Source organism: Narcine bancroftii, unplaced genomic scaffold, assembly GCF_036971445.1.
Source record: "Narcine bancroftii isolate sNarBan1 unplaced genomic scaffold, sNarBan1.hap1 Scaffold_221, whole genome shotgun sequence".
Classification (NCBI taxonomy): domain Eukaryota; kingdom Metazoa; phylum Chordata; class Chondrichthyes; order Torpediniformes; family Narcinidae; genus Narcine; species Narcine bancroftii.
The window spans coordinates 18,093-39,525 of record NW_027211956.1 but is presented as its reverse complement, the minus strand read 5'-3'; the positions used below and the strand labels follow the sequence as shown (position 1 = coordinate 39,525).

The following is a 21,433-nucleotide window of genomic DNA, read 5'->3' as shown; positions in this document are numbered from 1 at the left end:
TCTTAATTGAAAAAGCCTATCCACGTTTACTCTGTCTGTCCCTTTTAAAATCTTAAACACCTCGATCAAGTCCCCTCTCAATCTTCTACGCTTCTGAGAAAAAAGCCCCAGTCTGCACAACCTTTCCCTGTAACTCAAACCTTGAAATCCTGTTAACATTCTCATGAACCTTCTCTGCACTCTCTCTATTTTGTTTATATATTTCCTATAATTTGGTGACCAAAACTGTACACAGTACTCCAAATTTGGCCTCACCAATGCCTTGTACAATTTCATCAAAACCTCCCTACTCTTGAATTCGATACTCCAATTTATGAAGGCCAACATTCCAAATGCCTTCTTCACCACACCATCTACCTGAGTATCAGCCTTGAGGGTACTATTTACCATAACTCCTAAATCCCTTTGTTGCTCTTCACGCCTCAATTGTATACCATTCAATGTATATGACCTATTTAAATTTGCCTTTCCAAAATGCAGCACCTCACATTTATCTGCATTAAATTCCATCAGCCATTTCTCAGCCCACACCTCCAGCCTTCCTAAATCACCTTTTAATCTATGGTAATCTACCTCACTGTCACAACACCACCGACCTTTGTGTCATCCGCAAACTTATCCAATTCTCCACCCCTACATCCAGATCGTTTATATATATATATAACAAATAATAGTGGCCCCGGGACCGAACCCTGAGGAACTCCACTAGTCACCGGTCTCCAATTGGACAAACAATTTTCTACCACGACTCTCTGACAATTCCCATCCAACCATTCCTGAATCCATTTCACTACCACCTTATTTATACCTAATGCCTCTACCTTTTTTCATAACCTCCTGTGGGGAACTTTGTCAAAAGCTTTACTAAAGTCCAAATATACAACATCCACCGCTTTCCCTTCATCAACCTTTTTTGTAACCCCCTCGAAGAACGCGAAATGTTTTGTCAAGCATGATCTACCCCGACAAAACCATGCTGATTACGCCCTCACAATCCCTCTTCCTCCAAATAGTTGTAAATACCATCCCTCAGAACACTTTCCATCAACGTGCCCACTACCAACGTCAGACTAACGGGCCTAGAAATCCCAGGTTTACATTTAGACACTTTCTTAAACAGCGGAACAACATGCGCCACCCTCCAATCCTTTGGCAGCACCCCCGTGGCCAGTGACATCCTAAATATCTCTGTTAATGGCCCCACTGACCGTCCACTAGCCTCCCTGAGTGTCATAGGGAATATTTTGTCCGGTCCAGGAGATTTATCCACCTTTATCTTTTTTAACACAGCCATCACTACCTCCTCGGTTATGCTTATGTGCTTCATGACCTCCCAACGATTCTTCTTTACTTCAACTGGTTCAACATTTTTTTCCTTCGTGAATGCCGAGGCAAAGAAATCATTCAAAATTTCCCCCATTTCCTCTGACTTCTCACTCAGCCTACCCTCGCTATCTACAAGGGGACCAATTTTATCCTTCACTAATCATTTACTTTTAATGTACTTATAGAAACCCTTTGAATTTATTTTTACTCTGTCAGCCAAAGCCTCTTCGTGCCTTTTTTTGGCCTTTCTAATTTCTTTCTTAAGATTCCTTCTACACTCCTTGTAGTCCTCCTTCAATTTCTCAGCTCCCTGCTCTTTATACCTCTTGTACTCCTCCCTTTTTCTCCTCACCAAATTTCCAATATTCCTCGAAAACCAAGCCTCCCTATGACTTCCAGCCTTTCCTTTGATCCACACTGGGACATAACTACTCTGTACCCTCAAAATTTCTTATTTGAATATCCTCCATTTTTCATTAACATCCTTACCTGAAAATATCCTGTCCCACTCAATACTCCCCAAATCCCTTCTTATTCCTTCGAAATTTGCTCTTTTGCAATCCAGAAACTCAACTTTAGGCCTCTCCTTGCTCTTCCCTAAAATTACCCTAAAACTTACAGAATTATGATCACTAGACCCAATTGGATCTCCAACATTAATGTCCGCCTCCTGACCTAGCTCGTTCCCTAACAGGAGATCCAGTATTACACTATCCCAAGTCGGTTCTTCTACTAACTGATTTAGAAAACAATCCTGAACACATTTAACTAACTTCAGCCCATCCTGCCCTCTAACCGTATGTGTATCCCAATCAAAGTTAAAATCTCCCATGATCACTAACCTATGATTTTCACACAAATACGTTATCTCCCTACAAATTTGTTCCTCTTATTTTCTTGGCCCATTGGGTGGTCTGTAATACACCCCTGTTAGCACCCTCTTGCCACCTCCACCCCTCAATTCCACCCAAGCAGCCTCACTGGTCGATCCCTCCATAACATCCTGCCACCTCACGGCAGTAATGTCCTCCTTAACAAGCAGAGCACCTCCTCCTCCTTTTTTACCCCCTGATTTATCACATCTTAAACAAATGTATCCTGGAATATTAAGTTGCCAGTCCTGCCCCTCCTGTAGCCAGGTCTCACTAATTGCCACAATATCGTGACACCAAGTATCTATCCATGCTCTCAGCTCATCTACCTTGTTCACTATGCTTCTTGCATTAAAATATATGCATCACAGAGAATGACCATCACCTATATTCTCTTTTTTACCTTCTACCCTTATCTCCATCCTACCTTTCTTATCTTTTTTATTCCTATCTAGGTGGCCATACTCCCTGGTCACTGCTCTCACACTCTGTTCCCCACCCCCCTACCAAACTAGTTTAAACCTTCCCCCACAGCTCTAGAAAATCTGCTTGCCAGCACATTGGTCCCCCTCAAGTTCAAGTGGAGTCCGTCCCTCTTGTACAGGTCCGACCTTCCCCAGAAGAGATCCCAATGATCCAGAAATCTTATCCCTTGCCCCCTGCACCATCTCTTTAGCCACGCATTCATCCTCCACATCCTCCTATTTCTACCCTCACTAGCGCGTGGCACGGGCAGCAATCCAGAGATTACTACCTTGGAGATCCTGTTTTTTAACTTTCTACCTAATTCTACATAATCCTGTTTCAGGACCTCATCCCCACTTCTAACTAAGTCATAGGACCCCACATGGACCACGACTTCTGGCTGTTCTCCTTCCCCTTGCAGAATTCTACGTACTCGATCAGAGATATCCCTGACCCTGGCACCAGGGAGGCAACATACCAACCTGGATCCCCGATCTCATCCCACAAACCTTCTATCTGTCCCTCTGACTAATGAATCCCTAACTACAAGAATCCTATCCTTTTCCTTCTTTCCCTTCTGAACCTCAGGGGAAGCCCCTGTGCCAGATACCTGACCCCCACGACTCATCCCTGATAAGCTGTTCCCCCCAGCAGTTTCCAAAGCCAAATACATGTTGCTGAAGGGCACTTCCACAGGGGTACTCTGCACTGGTGCTCTCCCTCCTTTCCTCACAGTCAACCAATTCCCTGAGTCCTGCCTTCTAGGGGTGAATATCTCCCTGTAACTCCTCTCTATCACCGCCTCTGCTTCCCTTATGATCCTCAGTTCATCCATTTGCAGCTCAAGCTCCCAACACGGTCACTCATTATATACAATTGGATGCACCTTTTGCAGATGTAGTCGTCAGGAACAGCTGTGCAGTCTCTGATTTCCCACATCCCACAATTGGAGCACTTAAGTACCCCAACTGACTCCATTTCCTACTTTCTTACTATAATACCCTTGACTAATAAGTTCCTTCTTAGCCCCTGCTCACCGAAGTCCCTCGAGCCAAAGTCCCTACTCCTTCACTGGGCCACTCCTCGAGCCAAAGTCCCCACTCCTTCACTGGGCCACTCCTCGAGCCAAAGTCCCCACTCCTTCACTGGGCCACTCCTCGAGCCAAAGTCTCCACTCCTTCACTGGGCATCTCACTCACTGCGCCGCGCCTTGCTGGCCGCTCCCTCCTTTTCTACTCCTTTTATTAGCCCCTTACCAATTAACCCCAATTAACTCCCGGCTCCTCCTCCTCCTCCTCCTCTTCTCACCTGACACCAGGCACTGACTCACTGTCTCCTCCGACCCCAAGTCTGACCTGAACGTGGATAACAAGGGAAATTAGAGACAGTATTAGGTCCAAAGAGAGAGCATATCAATTGGCCAAAAAATTACCACAACCAAACACTGGGAGCAGTTCAAGTTGCATCAAAGGAGGACAAAGGGATTAATCAAGAGAGCAAAAATAAATTATGAAAGTAAGCTTGCGGCAAATATAAAAACTGACTGCAAAATCTTTTATAAATATGTCAAGGGGAAAAGAGTGGTCAAATCCAGAGTAGGTCCTTTGCAGTCTGAATCAGGGGAATATATAATGGGGAATAAGGAGATGGCAGACCAATTAAATTTTTACTTTAGTTCTGTTTTTACAAGAGAGGATACAAATAACCTCCCAAGGATGTTGGGAAACATAGAGACTAATGCAAGGGAGGAACTGAAAGAAATCAGTATCTCTAAGGACATGGTCTTGGGGAAATTGATGGGATTGAACACAGATAAATCCCAAGGGCCTGATAATCTACATCCTCGGGTACTCAAGGAAGTGGACATTCAGATAGCAGATGCTTTAAGAATTATTTTCCAGAACTCAATAGACTCAGGATCAGTACCCATGGATTGGAGGGTAGCTAATGTTACCCCACTATTTAAAAAGGGGGGTAGAGAAAAAGCCGGGAATTATAGGGCGGTGACCCTGACATCAGTAGTGGGCAAAATGATGGAATCCATTATTAAGGATGTAATAGCGGAGCATATGACTAGCAGGGAAGGGATCGGACGGAGTCAACATGGATTTACAAAAGGTAAATCGCGCTAAAAAATTCTATTGGAAATCTTAGAGATGGTGACAGGTAAAATAAATGGGGGAGAGCTAGTGGATGTGGTCTACCTGGACTTCCAAAAGGCCTTCGATAAGGTCCCGCATAAACCACTGGCTTCCAAAATCAAGGCTCATGGTATTGGGGTCAAAGTATTGCTGTGGATTGAGAACTGTCTGGCAGGTAGAAGACAGAGAGTTGGGATAAATGGCTCGTTTTCTGAATGGCAGGCGGTGACCAGTGGGGTGCCATGGGGATCTGTACTTGGACCCCAGTTGTTCACAATTTACATTAATGATTCAGATGAGGGGATTGGATGTAATATCTCTAAATTTGCAGATGACACTAAGCTAGGAGGGGTTGTGTGCATGGAAGAGGGGGTCAGGAAGCTCCAGTGTGATTTGGATCAATTGAGGGACTGGGCAGATCCATGGCAAATGCACTACAATGTGGATAAATGTGAGGTGATCCACTTTGGTGATACAAACCGGAGGGCAGATTACTATTTGAATGGCAATAGATTAAGAGATGGGGAAGTGCAGAGAGACCTAGGGGTACTTGTACACCAGTCTCTGAAGGCGAGCATGCAAGTACAGCAGGCAGTTAAAAAGGCAAATGCGATGTTGGCCTTCATATAAAGACTGTTTGAGTATAGGAACATGGATACCTTACTGCAGCTGTACAGGGCCTTGGTGAGACCACGCCTGGAGTATTGAGTGCTGTTTTGGTCACCTTATCTAAGGAAGGAAGTTCTTGCAATGGAGGGAGTGCAGAGGCGATTCAGAAGGCTGATACCTGGAATAGCAGGAATGACTTATGAGGAAAGATTGGGCAAATTGGGATTGTATTCGCTGGAGTTTTGAAGATTGAGAGGGGATCTCATAGAGACATATAAAATACTGGCAGGACTGGACAGAATGGATGCAGATGGGATGTTTCCAAGGATGGGAAAATCCAGAACCCGGGGCCATGGTTTGAGGATAATAGTCAAACCATTTAGGATCGAGATGAGGACGAATTTCTTTACCCAGAGGGTGGTGAATCTGTGGAATTCATTGCCACCCAGGGCAGTAGAGGCAGGTTCATTAAATATATTTAAGAGGGAATTAGATCTATTTCTTCAGTATAAGTGTATTAAAGGTAGCGGAGAGAAGGCGGGGACGGGGTACTGAACTTTACGAACAGCCATGATTTCGTTGAATGGCGGAGCAGGCTCGAAGGGTCGAATGACCTACTCCTGCTCCGATGTTTCTATGTTTCTATCCTGACAGTTCCCTCCCCCTTCCAACTGTATTCACCAAGCACCTCGCTTGTCCTTTCCCACATATATCCACCAATCAGCTCTCTCACCCTCTCCCACCTTCTGCTGCAAGTCTCATCTGGACGGGCAGGACTGGGTGTAGGGTAGGGTGAGGTTGGGTCTGACCCACTCCACCACTCCTGACTCAACATTGCTTACCTTGATCATCTTCACCAGCTGCTCCACCCCACTGTCCCTGGGGAAGATGAGCTGTCCCAATAACAGCTCAGCCAACACACAGCCAGCTGAATAGATATCTGCAAGAGAGGGAAGGCCTGGAGTCAATGTCACAGAGTACCGAGGGACGTGAGAGACGGTGGAGTTGAGTGTGTGTACTGTCCCATTGAACAACCCGGGGTCAGACACAGGGTGAAGCTCTGAGATGTGCAGAGCAACAAAGACAGTACCCCGTTTCCGCATGCTCTCCGTAACCTTCAATACCCCTATACTAATCTATTTCCCTCTTAAATAGATTTATTTCCCTCTTAAATATATTTAATGACACACTCTGAGGCACCTCACCCTCCCTCTCCCTAGTACTTCTTACCCTATATAACCATATAACCACTTACAACACAGAACAGGCCAGTTCGGCCCTACAAGTCCATGCCGTAGCAAATCCCCACCCTCCTCGTCCCACTGACCAGCATCCGGTCCATACCCCTCTAGTCCTCTCCTATCCATGTAACGATCCAGTCTTTCCTTAAACGTAACCAATGATCCCGCCTCAACCACGTCTATCCGAAGCTCATTCCACATCCCCACCACCCTCTGCGTAAAGAAATTTCCACTCATGTTCCCCTTATAATTTTCCCCCTTCAATCTTAAACCATGTCCTCGAGTTTGAATCTCCCCCTTTCTTAATTGAAAAAGCCTATCCACATTTACTCTGTCTGTCCCTTTTAAAATCTTAAACACCACTATGAAGTCGCCCCTCAATCTTCTACGCTCCAGAGACAAAAGCCCCGCTTTGCACAACCTTTCCCTGTAAATCAAACCTTGAAATCCTGTCAACATTCTCATGAACCTTCTCTGCACTCTCTCTATTTTGTTTATATCTTTCCTATAATTTGGTGACCAAAACTGTACACAGTACTCCAAATTTGGCCTCACTAATGCCTTGTACAATTTCATCATATCCTCCCTACTCTTGAATTCGATACTCCAATTTATGAAGGCCAACATTCCAAATGCCTTCTTCACCACACCATCTACCTGAGTATCAGCCTTGAGGGTACTATTTACCATAACTCCTAAATCCCTTTGTTGCTCTTCACGCCTCAATTGTCTACCATTCAATGTATATGACCTATTTAAATTTGCCTTTCCAAACTACAGCACCTCACATTTATCTGTATTAAATTCCATCAGCCATTTCTCAGCCCACACCTCCAGCCTTCCTAAATCACCTTTTAATCTACGGTGATCTACCTCATTGTCCACATCACCACCGACCTTTGTGTCATCCGCAACTTCCTTATGCAATTCTCCACCCCTACATCCAGATCGTTTATATATATATAACAAATAATAGTGGACACAGGACCGAACCCTGAGGAACTCCACTAGTCACCGGCCTCCAATTGGACAAACAATTTTCTACCACGACTCTCTGACACCTCCCATCCAACCATTGCTGAATCCATTTCACTACCACCTTATTTTTCCTTTATGACTCTACCTTTCTTCCTAACCTCCTGTGGGGAACTTTTTCAAAAGCTTTACTAAAGTCCAAATAGACAACATCCACAACTTTCCCTTCATCAAACTTTTCTGTAACCCCCTAGAAGAAATCAAAATTTTTTGTCAAGCATGATCTACCCCTGACAAAACCATGCTGATAACTCCCTCGCAATCCCTGTTCCTCCAAAAATTTGTAAATACCATCCCTCAGCACACTTTCCATCAACTTGCCCACCACAGACGTCAGACTTACAGGCCTATAATTCCTAGGTTTGCATTTGGACTCTTTCTTAAACAGCGGAACAACATGCGCCACCCTCCAATCCTTTGGCAGCACCCCCGTGGCCAGTGACATCCTAAATATCTCTGTTAATGGCCCCACTAACCGTCCACTAGCCACTCTGAGTGTCCTAGGGAATATTTTGTCCGGTCCGGGAGATTTATCCACTTTTATCTTTTTTAACACAGCCATCACTACCTCCTCGGTTATCCTTATATGCTTCATGACATCCCCACTATTCTTCTTAACTTCAACTGGTTCAACATTTTTTTCCTTTGTGAATACCGAGGCAAAGAAATCATTCAAAATTTCCCCCATTTCCTCTGACTTCTCACTCAGCCTACCCTCGCTACCTACAAGGGGACCAATTTTATCCCTCACTAATCTTTTACTTTTAATGTACTTATCGAAACCCTTTGGATTTATTTTTACTCTGTCAGCCAATACCTCTTCATGCCTTTTTTTGGCCTTTCTAATTTCTTTCTTAAGATTCCTTCTACACTCCTTGTAGTCCTCCTTCAACTTCTCAGCTCCCTGCTCTTTATACCTCTTGTCCACCTCCCTTTTTCTCCTCACCAAATTTCCAATATTCCTCGAAAACCAAGCCTCCCTATGACTTCCAGCCTTTCCTTTGATCCACACTGGGACATAACTACTCTGTACCCTCAAAATTTCTTATTTGAATATCCTCCATTTTTCATTAACATCCTTACCTGAAAATATCCTGTCCCACTCAATACTCCCCAAATCCCTTCTTATTCCTTCGAAATTTGTTCTTTTGCAATCCAGAACCTCAACTTTAGGCCTCTCCTTGCTCTTCCCTAAAATTACCCTAAAACTTACAGAATTATGATCACTAGATCCAATTGGATCTCCAACATTAATGTCCGCCTCCTGACCTAGCTCGTTCCCTAACAGGAGATCCAGTATTACACTATCCCAAGTCGGTTCTTCTACTAACTGATTTAGAAAACAATCCTGAACACATTTAACGAACTTCAGCCCATCCAGCCCTCGAACTGTATGTGTATCCCAATCAAAGTTAAAATCTCCCATGATCACTAACCTATGATTTTCACACATATACGTTATCTCCCTACAAATTTGTTCCTCAAATTTTCTTGGCCCATTGGGTGGTCTGTAATACACCCCTGTTAGCACCCTCTTGCCTCCTCCACCCCTCAATTCCACCCAAGCAGCCTCACTGGTCGATCCCTCCATACCATCCTGCCACCTCACGGCAGTAATGTCCTCCTTAACAAGCAGAGCACCTCCTTCTCCTTTTTTACCCCCTGATCTATCACATCCAAAACAAATGTATCCTGGAATATTAAGTTGCCAGTCCTGCCCCTCCTATAGCCAGGTCTCACTAATTGCCACAATATCGTGACCCCAAGTATCTGTCCATTCTCTCAGCTCATCTACCTTGTTCACTATGCTTCTTGCATTAAAATATATGCATCTCAGAGAATGACCCTCACATATATTCTCTTTTTTACCTTCTACCCTTATCTCCATCCTACCTTTCTTATCTTTTTTATTCCTATCTAGGTGGCCATACTCCCTGGACACTGCTCTCACACTCTGTTCCCCACCCCACTGCCAAACTAGTTTAAACCTTCCCCCACTGCTGTAGCAAATCTGCTTGCCAGCACATTGGTCCCCCTCCAGTTCAAGTGGAGTCCGTCCCTCTTGTACAGGTCAGACCTTCCCCAGAAGAGATCCCAATGATCCAGAAATCTTATCCCTTGCCCCCTGCACCATCTCTTTAGCCACGCATTCATCCTCCACATCCTCCTATTTCTACCCTCACTAGCGCGTGGCACGGGCAGCAATCCAGAGATTACTACCTTGGAGGTCCTGTTTTTTAACTTCCTACCAAATTCTACATAATCCTGTTTCAGGACCTCATCCCCACTTCTAACTAAGTCATAGGTCCCCACGTGGACCACGACTTCTGGCTGTTCTCCTTCCCCTTGCAGAATTCTATGTACTAGATCAGAGATATCCCTGACCCTGGCACCAGGGAGGCAACATACCAACCTGGATCCCCGATCTCATCCCACAAACCTTCTATCTGTCCCTCTGACTAATGAATCCCTAACTACAAGAATCCTATCCTTTTCCTTCTTTCCCTTCTGAACCTCAGGGGAAGCCCCTGTGCCAGATACCTGACCCCCACGACTCATCCCTGATAAGCTGTTCCCCCCAGCAGTATCCAAAGCCAAATACATGTTGCTGAGGGGCACTTCCACAGGGGTACTCTGCACTGGCACTCTCCCTCCTTTCCTCACAGTCAACCAATTCCCTGAGTCCTGCCTTCTAGGGGTGACTGTCTCCCTGTAACTCCTCTCTATCACCGCCTCTGCTTCCCTTATGATCCTCTGTTCATCCATTTGCAGCTCAAGCTCCCAACACGGTCACTCATTATATACAATTGGATGCACCTTTTGCAGATGTAGTCGTCAGGAACAGCTGTGCAGTCTCTGATTTCCCACATCCCACAATTGGAGCACTTAACTACCCCAACTGACTCCATTTCCTCCTTTCTTACTATAATACCCTTGACTAATAAGTTCCTTCTTAGCCCCTGCTCACCGAAGTCCCTCGAGCCAAAGTCCCTACTCCTTCACTGGGCCACTCCTCGAGCCAAAGTCCCCACTCCTTCATTGGGCCACTCCTCGAGCCAAAGTCCCCACTCCTTCACTAGGCCACTCCTCAAGCCAAAGTCCCCACTCCTTCACTGGGCCACTCCTCGAGCCAAAGTCCCCACTCCTTCACTGGGACACTCCTCGAGCCAGAGTCCCCACTCCTTCACTGGGTCACTCACTCACTTCGACGCTCCACGCTGGCCGCTCCCTCCTTTTCTACTCCTTTTATTAGCCCCTTACCAATTAACCCCAATTAACTCCCAGCTCCTCCTTCTCCTCCTCTCACCTGACACCAGGCACTGACTCACTGTCTCCTCCGACCCCAAGTCTGACCTGACCGTTGATAACAAGGGAAATTGGAGACAGTATTAGGTCCAAAGAGAGAGCATATCAATTGGCCAAAAAATTACCACAACCAAACACTGGGAGCAGTTCAAGATGCATCAAAGGAGGACAAAGGGATTAATCAAGAGAGCAAAAATAAATTACGAAAGTAAGCTGGCGGCAAATATAAAAACCGACTGCAAAATCTTTTATAAATATGTCAAGAGGAAAAGATTGGTGAAATCCAGAGTAGGTCCTTTGCAGTCGGAATCAGGGGAATATATAATGGGGAATAAGGAGATGGCAGACCAATTAAATTTTTACTTTAGTTCTGTTTTTACAAGAGAGGATACAAATAACCTCCCAAGGATGTTGGGAAACATAGAGACTAATGCAAGGGAGGAACTGAAAGAAATCAGTATCTCTAAGGACATGGTCTTGGGGAAATTGATGGGATTGAAGGCAGACAAATCCCAAGGGCCTGATAATCTACATCCTAGGGTACTCAAGGAAGTGGACATTCAGATAGCAGATGCTTTAAGAATTATTTTCCAGAACTCGATAGACTCAGGATCAATACCCATGGAGTGGAGGGTAGCTAATGTTACCCAACTATTTAAAAATTGGTGTAGAGAAAAAGCGGGGAATTATAGGTCGGTGAGCCTGACGTCAGTAGTGGGCAAAATGATTGAATCCATTATTATGGATGTAATAGCGGAGCATAAGACAACAGAGAAGGGATCGGACGGAGTCAACATGGATTTACAAAAGGTAAATCGTGCTTGACAAATCTATTGGAATTCTTTGAGATGGTGACAGGTAAAATAAATGGGGGATAGCCAGTGGATGTGGTGTACCTGGACTTCCAAAAGGCCTTCGGTAAGGTCCCGCATAAACCACTGGCTTCCAAAATCAAGGCTCATGGGATTGGGGGCAAAGTATTGATGTGGATTGAGAACTGTCTGGCAGGTAGAAGACAGAGTTGGGATAAATGGCTCGTTTTCTGAGTGGCATGCGGAGAACAGTGGGGTGCCACAGGGATCTGTACTGGGACCCCATCTGTTCACAATTTACATTAATGATCTGGATGAGGGGATTGGATGTAATATCTCCAAATTTGCAGATGACACTAAGCTAGGAGGGGTTGTGTGCACGGAAGAGGGGGTCAGGAAGCTCCAGTGTGATTTGGATCAATTGAGGGACTGGGCAGATCCATGGCAAATGCACTGCAACGTGGATCAATGTGAGGTTATCCACTTTGGTAATACAAACCGGAGGGCAGATTACTATTTGAATGGCAATAGATTAAGAGATGGGGAATTGCAGAGAGACCTAGGGGTACTTATACACCAGTATCTGAATGAGAGCATGCAGGTAGAGCAGGCGGTTAAAAAGACAAATGGTATTTTGTCCTCCATATCAAGAGGGTTTTAGTATAGGAACAAGGATATCTTACTGCAGCTGTACAGGGCCTTGGTGAGACCCCACCTGGAGTATTATGTGCAGTTTTGGTCACCTTACCTAAGGAAGGAAGTTCTTGCAATGGAGGGAGTGCAGAGGCGATTCACCAGGCTGATACCTGGAATGGCAGGAATGACTTATGAGGAAAGATTATGCGAATGGGGGTTGTACTCGCTGGAGTTTAGAAGATTGAGAGGGGATCTCATAGAGACATATAAAATTCTGGCAGGACTGGACAGAATGGATGCAGATGGGATGTTTCCAAGGATGGGAAAATCCAGAACCCGGGGCCATGGTTTGAGGATAATAGGCAAACCATTTAGGACCGAGATGAGGAGGAATTTCTTGACCCAGAGGGTGGGGAATCTGTGGAATTCATTGCCACAGAGGGCAGTGGAGGCAGGTTCATTAAATATATTTAAGAGGGAATTAGATCTATTTCTTCAGTATAAGGGTATTAAAGGTTACGGAGAGAAGGCGGGGATGGGGTGCTGAACTTTAAGATCAGCCATGATCTCGTTGAATTGTGGAGCAGGCTCGACGGGTCGAATGACCTACTCCTGCTCTGATGTTTCGATGTTTCTATCCTAACATTTCCCTCCCCCTTCCACCTGTATTCACCAAGCACTTCGCTTGTCCCTTCCCACATATATCCACCAATCAGCTCTCTCACCCTCTCCCACCTTCTGCTGCGGGTCTCATCTGGACAGGCAGGTCTGGGCGTAGGGTAGGGTGAGGTTGGGTCTGACACTCCCCCACCACTCTTGACTCAACATTGCTTACCTTGATCATCTCCACCAGCTGCTCCACCCCACTGTCCCTGGGGAAGATAAGCTGTCCCAATAAGAGCTCAGCCAACACATAGCCAGCTGAAAAGATATCTGCAAGAGAGGAAAGGCCTGGCGTCAATGTCACAGGGTGTCGAGGGACGTGAGAGACAGTGAAGTTGAGTGTGGGGACTGTCCAATTGAACAACCCGGGTGAATGAAGCTCTCTCCGCACCGTCATATCACACACTCTGAGGCACCTCACCCTCCCTTGCCATGGTACCTCTCCCTCCCTCTCCCTAGTCATTCTTACCCTATATAACCATATAACCATATAACCCCTTACAGCACAGAACAGGCCAGTTCAGCCCTACTAGTCCATGCCATAACAAATCCCTACCCTCCTAGTCCCACTGACCAGCGCCCGTCCATACCCCTCCAGTCCTCTCCTATCCATGTAACTATCTAGTCTTTCCTTAAATTAAACCAATAATCCCGCCTCGACCACGTCTATCGGAAGCTCATTCCACATCCCCACAACCCTCTGCGTAAAGAAATTTCCCCTCATGTTTCCCTTATAATTTTCCCCCTTCAATCTTAAACCATGTCCTCTAGTTTGAATCTCCCCTACTCTTAAGTGAAAAAACCTATCAACGTTTACTCTGTCTGTCCCTTTTAAAATCTTAAACATCTCTATCTAGTCCCCTCTCAATCTTCTACACTCCAGAGAAAAAAGCCCCAGTCTGCACAACCTTTTCCTGCAACTCAAACCTTGAAATCCTGTCAACATTCTCGTGAACCTTCCCTGCACTCTCTCTATTTTGTTTATATCTTTCCTATAATTTGGTGACCAAAACTGTACACAGTACTCCAAATTTGGCCTCACCAATGCCTTGTACAATGTCATCATAACCTCCCTACTCTTGAATTCAATACTCCGATTTATGAATGCCAACATTCCAAATGCCTTCGTCACCACACCATCTACCTGAGTATCAGCCCTGAGGGTACTATTTACCATCACTCCTAAATCCCTTTGTAGCTCTGCACATCTCAATAGCTACCATTTAATGCATATGACCTATTTAGATTTGCTTCCACTCTCTGGCACCTCTATCTCTGGCACCTCTCTCATCCTCCCCCTCTCTGGCACCTCTCCCCTCTTTCTCTGGCATATCCCTCATCCCTCTCTATGTCACATCTCTCCCTCGGATAACTCTGCCTCAATCTATCTCTTCCCACCTTGGATGAAGCTTTCTCTATTTTACATGAGAACACTCAACACGCTCCCCTCCCTCTCTATTTGGGACATCACCATCTCAGTCATCATGGGATACTCTCTCCACCTCAATCTCTATGCCCAACACCCCCCAACCCGTGACATCAACTTCTTCCCTACGGGATAACCCTCTCTCTCTGTGCTGGACAGTTCTGCCTTTTTGCCTCAAGTGACAGGGCTGCCTTCCTAAAGTCTGGTTTATTACTCACCGGTATTTGAGATGTAGTCAGGAGCTCTAAAGATGAGCTCTGGTGCTCGATAATACTGGGGCCAATCAAATCTATGTGGTGGAAAGCAGGGGTGGATCACCGAAAATAGCACCTATGGCAGTGGTGGCCATCCTCTTGCAAGAGCAGGGCTTGATGGTGGCCATATTTTCTGTAGAGAACGAGAGGAAAGACTGAGCGTTTGTGTTCTTTGTACCTTTGATAGTGCCCCCACCCCCACCCATCCAGTGCCGGCCAAGTCATCCCACCCCCCCAACAACACACCATCAAACTGTCGGGATTGCATGCCTGGGGGTCGATGAGGGATAAAAAGTTCCATGAAGGGGTTGATGGTCTAAAAAATTTGGGGATGTCCTTGAGACACACCAAGAGTCATAGCCTCCAGTCAGAGAGCCAGTCATCCACAACCACCCTCTGGTTTCTCCCACAAAGCTAATGCTGAAACCAACTTACGCATCACCAGAAATACCAAGCCACTGAACCTTCCTCCCATGTGGGAACCTCTTAAATGCTTTACTCAAGTCCATATAGACAAGTCTTCTCTTCATCAATATTCCTAGTATGTGCACAAAGCCGTGATGGCTGGTCCTTATTTGTCCCTAACTGTCAAAATACTTCTATATCCAATCTCTTAGAGCACCTTCTAATGACTTGTTCACTCCTGATATTAGGCTCACCGGCCTATCATTTCCTAGGTTATTTTTGGAGCCTCTTTTTAAACAACGGGACAAGATGAGCTCCCCTCCAATCCTCCGGCACCTCACCTGTGGCTCAGGATGTTATTATATCTATCTGCCAGGGCGTTTGCAATTTCTGCACCAGCCTCCCTCAAATTCCAAGGGAACTGGGGATTTATCCCCCTTGATTCAATTTAAGACTACAAGCACTTCCTCCTCTTTATCTAGGTTCCCTGACCTCACTGCTTATATGCCTCGCTCCCCTAGACTCTGTGCCAGTTTCCTGAGCAAAAAGAGCTTTAAGAAAAAGCTAGAAGATCTCCCCCATCTCTTGTAGCTTCATACATAAGTGATCACTCTGATCTACAAGAGGACCAATTTTGTCCCTCCAGATTTCCCTATTAATTTGGTCCTGCATTTTTTAATCCTCCTCTCAAGATCCTCATTTGCTCCTTGTTGCCTGTATCAGCTGTACACCACTCTCTTCTTTGGAAAATCAAGGTTCCCTCTGCGTGCTAACTTTGCCTTTAATCTTCACATGCAGACCTTGTGTTTCCACTTTGAAAGCCTCCCACTGACTGAACACATTTGCCTCAGAACAACCTGTCCCAATCCATGCTTTCTAGACCCTTTCTCATTTCCTCAAACTTGCCCTTTCTCCAATTTAGAATCTCAACCCGAAGACCAGGCCAATCCATCTCCATAATAAACTTGAAACAAATCACTGGACCCAAAATATTCCCCCCCATATACATATGTCCCTCTTGTCTTGTTTGGCAATAGGTGATCCATTACTGCATTCTCTCTGGTTGGTACCTCTATATATCGATTGAAAAACTTTCCTGGACACATTTGACAGACTCCAAGCCATCAGTCCCAGTCAATATGTGGAAAGTTCAAATCTACTATTCCACCCTTATGTTTGGAACATAGGAACATAGGAAATAGGAACAGGAGTAGGCCAAAAATGGCCCATCGATCCTGCTCCACCATTCAATGCGATCATGGCTGATCTAATTTATGACCCAACTCCACCTACCTGCCTTCTCCCCATATCCCCTAATTCCTCTATCATGTAAAAATTGATCTAACTGAATTTTAAATATCTTTAATGAGGCAGCCTCAACCACTTCCCTGGTTAGAGAATTCCAAACATGCACTGCACTCTGGGAAAAACTATTTTTCCTCATCTCTGTGCTAAATCTACTCCCCAGAATCTTGAGGCTGTGTCCTCTCGTTTTAGTTTCCCTGGCCAGCTCAAAAAACCTTCCTACATCTATCCTATCCATACCATTCATAATCCTATATGTTTCTATAAGATCTCCTCTCATTCTTCTGAACTCGAGCGAAAACAATCCTCGACGATTTAATCTTTCCTGCAACTCTCTGCTATTTTCTCCAGATTTGCTCCTCTAATTCTCATTTACTGATGGGCAGTCTATAATACAAGCCCATGAGTGTGGTTATCCCTTTCCCGTTTAACAATTCCACCCAGAGACCCTCAATAGACAAGCCCGAGGGTCTGTCCTGTCTTAGCACTGCAATAATATTTCATATGATGTAACGCCACTCCTCTCCCTTTCATTCCTCTCCCTCTATCACATCGGAAACCACTGAAACGTCATGCTGCCAGTACTGGGCTTCCTCCCACCAAGCCTTACTAATGGCTACAGTTTCAAAGTTCCATGTGCCAATCCATGCTCCAAACATCTGCCTTTCTGACAATACCCCTTTCAGTGAAATAGATACACCTGAGAACATTTCCATCAGATACAACCGTTTGATTTCTGAATTGACACAGTCTGGACATCATCTTTTCCCTCCTCCACTCCCCTATCTGCTCTGTCAGTCTGGTTCCAATCTCCTTGCAAATCTAGATTAAACATCACCCATCCCCCACTCCACCAGAGGAACACTAGCAAACCTTCCTGCAAGAATAATCATCTCCCTTAACTTCAGATTAACCGTCCATCAGAACAGGTTCCAACCTCCCTGGAAGACCGCGTCAAATTTGAAACTGGGGTTAGTGGCACCATTAATAGGCCCGGGCGGGCTAACTAGGTTAGTCTGGTCACACTGTGTCTTGGTGCAGGTTCGCTCGACAAGAGGTGGCCCGTTTAGTGTTGCGGTAAGTGCAATGGTGTTACAGAGCCAGCGACCAGGGTATGAATCCAGCACTGTCTCCCTGGCTTTATGTGGGTTTCCATCAGCTGCATAGTTACCTCCCACCCTTCAAAAACACATCAGGGGTGTAGGTCAATTGGGTGTAATTTGGTCGCAGGGGTTTATTTGATGAATATCAAATAACATTGACATGTGTCAATGCTGCATGAGTAAATTTAAATTTCAGGCTGTCCCATTTCTGAAAAAGTGTTCATCCCCCTCACCTTGAATCTTTTGCCCTGCAAGACCTTCGTGATGGTTATCAGCTCTCCACCATCCACCAGCCAGGCCTGGAACACCACACCGAAAGACCCACTGCCGATAATTTAAACATCTGCGTAGGGCACCTCCTTGATCCAGTGTGGCCACCACTCTTGTGGCCTTATTGCTATCTCCTGTGGGGCAGAAGCAGTAGCATTTACACACCCAGAGAGCACAGAACTCGCCAATTGTCCAACATAGTGTCTATCCTTCCCTCGAACTTTCTTCCAAACATCACCTCAATGTCAGAATTGATCCTCTGGTGGTTCGTTCCAGACTCTATTTTTTTTTAAATTTTATTGAAGAGTTTTACAAAACCAAAATATATCTAATCTAAAACTAACCCCTACAACCCCCCTCCTCCCCCGTCCCCCCTACACCCTCCCCACATCGGAGCCTTTTTTAAAACACAGTAAGACCGATTATGACAGGTTGCTGGATGGTGTGCTATGTTTTTACACCTTTCATCAGAAATAAAACTTTTATTTAACATCTAAACACATACGTTCCAAATACACTGTTGAATAAGTCTCCAAAAATTGTGAAGGAAACCAAATTGGCAAAAAGAATAATTGAGTTGATGGGGGGGTTTAAATTTGATTGAAATATGGCGACGGATGAATCCGACTGAGAAGGATTATTCTTTTTATGTAGCTCGTCATGAGTCATCCTCAAGAATAGATTTTTTTGGGAATCAGCTCATTTGCAGGGTAGGATTGAACAAGCTGAGTACAAGAGTAGGATTTTATCAGTCCATTCGTTGTTGTTAATTAAATGTAATGTTGCCAAGATGGCGGGAATTAACTATCGTTGGAGATTTAATGAGATGTTGCTACAAAGCCCTGAATTTATTTTGTATGTCAAAGATCAGATTAAGATTTTTCAGAAACAAACGCGGGATCAGTTCACAGTAAATTTACGTTATGGGGTTCTTTAAAAGGATTCTTACAGGGTCAAGTTATTCGTTACACAGCAAAAGTGAAGAAGCATCTTAAAGCAGAACTTCAAGATTTAGAAAAAGAAATTGCAGTATTGGAGAAGATATTTCAGAAAGATGCAACAGAAGAGAACAAGATACAGTTATCGACATCGAAGCTTCAATTATCATACACAGCAAACTTATCATTATGAAGAACGACTTATACTTTCCAAATGAATACATGATTGAATTTTGTTCTGCCATCTTTGTATACTCAGTTCAACATCATTTTTCCAAGTGACAGCGGGACATTTTCTAGCTACTGCCAACCGTGGACGTATAAATGCAATTTGAGGTTTCTCCAATCGTAAACCTGTCATTATCGTCTTCATATATCCCAATAAAAATACCCATGGGTCGACATATAGATCTATTTTCAATAAACCTCTCAAAAAGTTAATTATTTGTTCCCAAAAGAACCTAACTTTTGTACATTCCCATACTGAATCTAAGGAAGTACCTGTCTTTTCACCAAACCGAAAACACCAATCTGACAAACTAAATCCATCTATTTCCAATATTTCAGGAGTTTAATATAACTGATGCAAAAAGTTATCATAAACCAAACTATATTGAACATTTATTAACTTCATAACACTATCAAGACACATATCAGATCACTCCTCCACAGATATAGGCATATAGAAGCATATATGTTTTAAATATATCCACATTCGTCATCTTTTCTTGTAGTAACATACATTTCTGAAACAAATCCCTTTTTGCCCTTATCAACAATAAATTTCTCAAAGTTCATTTAACCAAAATATTCTAACAAATAAATCTTGCACTTGATAATATGCATATAAAGTGTTTGTGATACACCAAACTTCTCTCTAAGTAGAACCATCTCCCTGGGGGGGACAGGGTTCAGAGCCATTCCTTTTGTCCACAACCCTTCTTCTCCAAGAGGGTCAGGTCACCCCTCATTCTCCAGCATGCTCCAAGGGAGAAAGAGCATCTGAATTCCTCCCCAACTCCAAAAGCTCAGCAGGACTGAGACCTTCCACAACACAAACGAGACTTCATCCCCCAAGACATCTCATGGAGTGGAAGGAGCCCCTTGCTTAATTGCTAAACGCTGTTAAGTCGCCACACCAGCAACGCTTTCCAGCACCTTGATCTGGGATTGTTGGTGGTGGGATGGGTTGGGGGGGAGGTGGGAAAAGATGGAACAGTTTCTATAATCCGGTGTTGTAGGGTGTGGAAGGGCGATTCTGTCTCACAGTGGGAGAGATCGCATTCTGTGGTGAGGGGAGAGCTCTTTACCATTCCTGTTGGAAGAGCTACCTTCCCTCCCACTCCCGAAGACTGCTCTCCCCAAGATACCTCACCCGCGCCCCACGCCAATTCCTCGATCCTTTTTTCATCTCTCACCCAATACCACACTCCCGGTTCCTCAGTGCCTTCCATCCCCTCCCACCCCAGCCCTCCAGCTCAACCCTACTTCTGATCCAATCTCCCTCTGCCTCTGGTGCACCCCCATATTTTCATTCTGCCCTCCACATAACCTCCACTGCTACAGACCCCATCCCTGTATCCCTGCCCAAGCCACTGCTCTCTCGCACCTGCCTAGAAAGCGCCTTGCATTCAGGATGGAGAGAGGGTGTTAAATGTGGCCTCAATTCTCTCCGGCCACACCGGGTGAAGGATGGTGCTGGAGGAGGCTCTGTCTCAGTAGTGGAGCCGGTGACAGGATCTCTATCTCAGCCATGGGCCCTGGGCACTTCCAAACACAACGCCGTTGATCAGAGAGGGTCCCTGGAATGTTCCCTCATGTGGGCCTCATTGCCCTTCCAGGAGAGACATCCTACTTGTGCTGCTCTGGCCTGGTGCAGCTCAGCTATGGCAACACATCAGCAGTTGCCCCACTCTGTGACATCATCTCCCCATCTGTGTCACCTCCCCTCTTTGTGACACCACTAGTGTAATGGTCAGGGACATCCAGCTATTTCAATCCTCCTCAATTTTCCCAAGTGAGGGCTGGGGAGGGGTAGTTCAACTTGTATATGTTACTTGAGTTGTTATCTCTTCTACCTCCTTGATATTTGATTCCATTTTGCGGACACTTTAGTTGACTATTTTATTGACATTGCCTGTAATCTCCCTTCATAAGTGACATGATTTTTATTTATCCCAATTGATCTTATACCCAAAGATCTCCCCATTGTCCTCCAGAGTGGAGCGCAACTTGGGCAACGAGTGTGTCAGGTCTGTCAGATCTGTCAGAACATCTCAGCAAATAAATTGAATTTATGCTCTTCCTGCCCTGTTCTGAAAATTTTAATGACTGAATCCTGGCAAATGGCCACGGCTGATGACCCCATGGCTAAACAAAAATTGCGCTGGAGATAGCGGGAAACCCTGCCTTGCATGATCTTTTCAGTGGGAAGGCTCAGGTAATTTGTCCATTGGCCACAAACTTAGCCTTGGGCGCAGGTGAAACACCCTTATCCAATGTAGAAAAGTTGGCCACAGCCCCAATTTTCCCAGCACTTAAATAATTCTCCCACTCTAATTTGTGTGAGAAACACAGCTCACTGATTAAATAATTTTGAAGTCAATAGGTGAAGCGATATAACCTT

At 45.0% G+C, this 21,433-nt stretch overlaps 1 long non-coding RNA gene across 5 annotated transcripts; it reads right to left on the bottom strand.

Moving 5' to 3' along the window:
- Positions 1-3,957: 3,957 nt before the first annotated feature.
- On the bottom strand, positions 3,958-20,710 carry LOC138750678 (uncharacterized). 5 transcript variants are annotated; one of them, XR_011349462.1, is made up of 5 exons: positions 20,417-20,710; positions 14,751-14,919; positions 13,279-13,376; positions 6,256-6,353; positions 3,958-4,018 (listed from the first exon to the last, which is right to left on the bottom strand). It is a non-coding gene; the product is annotated as an uncharacterized lncRNA (long non-coding RNA). The 5 variants fall into 5 exon arrangements; XR_011349463.1 differs by lacking the exon at positions 3,958-4,018 and adding an exon at positions 5,498-5,591; XR_011349461.1 differs by lacking the exons at positions 3,958-4,018; positions 6,256-6,353 and adding exons at positions 10,981-11,043; positions 17,833-18,003.
- Between the last annotated feature and the right edge of the window lie 723 nt (positions 20,711-21,433).